Source organism: Peromyscus leucopus, chromosome 7, assembly GCF_004664715.2.
Source record: "Peromyscus leucopus breed LL Stock chromosome 7, UCI_PerLeu_2.1, whole genome shotgun sequence".
NCBI classification, from domain to species: Eukaryota; Metazoa; Chordata; class Mammalia; order Rodentia; family Cricetidae; genus Peromyscus; species Peromyscus leucopus.
In genome coordinates, this window is record NC_051069.1 from 19,315,164 (window position 1) to 19,316,697 (window position 1,534).

Here is a 1,534-nt window from a genome sequence, read left to right on the forward strand (position 1 = left end):
ATTTCTCAACTGTTAAGAATACTTGATGCTCTTACAAAGGACCTGGGCTCAGTTCCCAAAACATACCAGGCAGTTTACAACTGCCTATAACTTCAATTCCAAGGGGTTTGACGCCCTCTACTGTCCTCCTCAGGCACCTGCATGCACATGGTGCTTACACACAAATGCAGGAACATTACCCCCAAAAGAGCTGAGATGACTGACTCAGTGTACAAAGTGCTTGCTTCACAAGGAAGAGAATCGGGGTTTAGATCCTCAGCACCCATGTAAAAGTCAGGCATGGTGGCCCTTGATTGTATTCCCAGTTCTGTGGATGGAGTCTGGGGAGGAGTGGAGACAAGCTCATTGGCCAGTCATTCTAGTGAGCTCCAGGTGCAAAGATAGACCCTGTCTTTAAAAAAAGGCACAACCAGGCAGTGGTGGCACTTACCTTTAATCCCAGCACTCTGGAGGAAGAGACAAAGGGATCTCTGTGAGTTCAAGGCCAGCCTGGGCTACAAAGCAAGTTCCAAGGCAGCCAGAGCTGTTACCAGAGAGACCCTGTCTCTAAAACAAACAAAAATAATGCAGAGAGCCACAGGAGTCACCTGAGTGACTCATGAGGACATACAACTACATACACAAAACAGGTGGGCTTGAAGTAAATTGTTCAAGTTGTATGTTGCCATACTTTTATGGAAATTAACATAAAGAAAAATTAATGTTACAAGTAAGAAAGGTTTGCTATCCCCAGCTGAAGATTCAAAGTCTAGGCTAGGCTTAGTGGCACATGATTTTAATCCTAGCACTAGGGAGGAAAAGGCAGGCCTGGCCTGGATGGTGAATTACGGAGGAGCCAGAGCTACATAGTGAGACCATGTCTAAAACGAAACCCAAAGCAAAACAAACTCCTAATGTCAGCAATGGGTTCCGCAAATGTGAGAATATCATCTAACTAACATTAGTTCATGTGTGGAGTGTTTTTTTGTTTGTTTTGCTTCAATTTTTTTCTGAGATAGGTTCTCCGTTTGTAGTTCTGATTATTCTGCAACTTGCTATGTAGATCAGGTTGGTCTGGAACTACTCACCGATCCACCTGTCTCTCTCCCGAGTGTTTGCCACCACAACCAGCCTGCAGGGAGTTTTTGTGGAAGTTGACTTAATCTTATTATTCAATGAAGGTTAGATAGCAACATGCATTTTATTTCACATCCTACAGAAAAGCAGCTTCAAATTTTTCTTAACGTAAGTAATTGGTTTATCTGTATTAACATTTACCAATATCCTTTGTCTGGGTAGACACAGTCACAAGGTCAGGCGCAGCTAAATGAATGAAAAGTGTTATGCTTTACGGAAATGACAGGCGTCAAGAGGTCAAAAGCGGAGCGGTTTAGACTGCACTAGCCAGGTGTAATTGCCACGTTGGTTATTTGTCAGTTTTCCTCCTGGACGACTTCAGTCCAGTGCCAGGTCCCGCCCCCTGGCTGCGGGCCAATCCCAGCCTAGCGCAGCGACCTCGGGCTGCTATTGGAGGAGAGGGCCGGGGCGGCGCCCG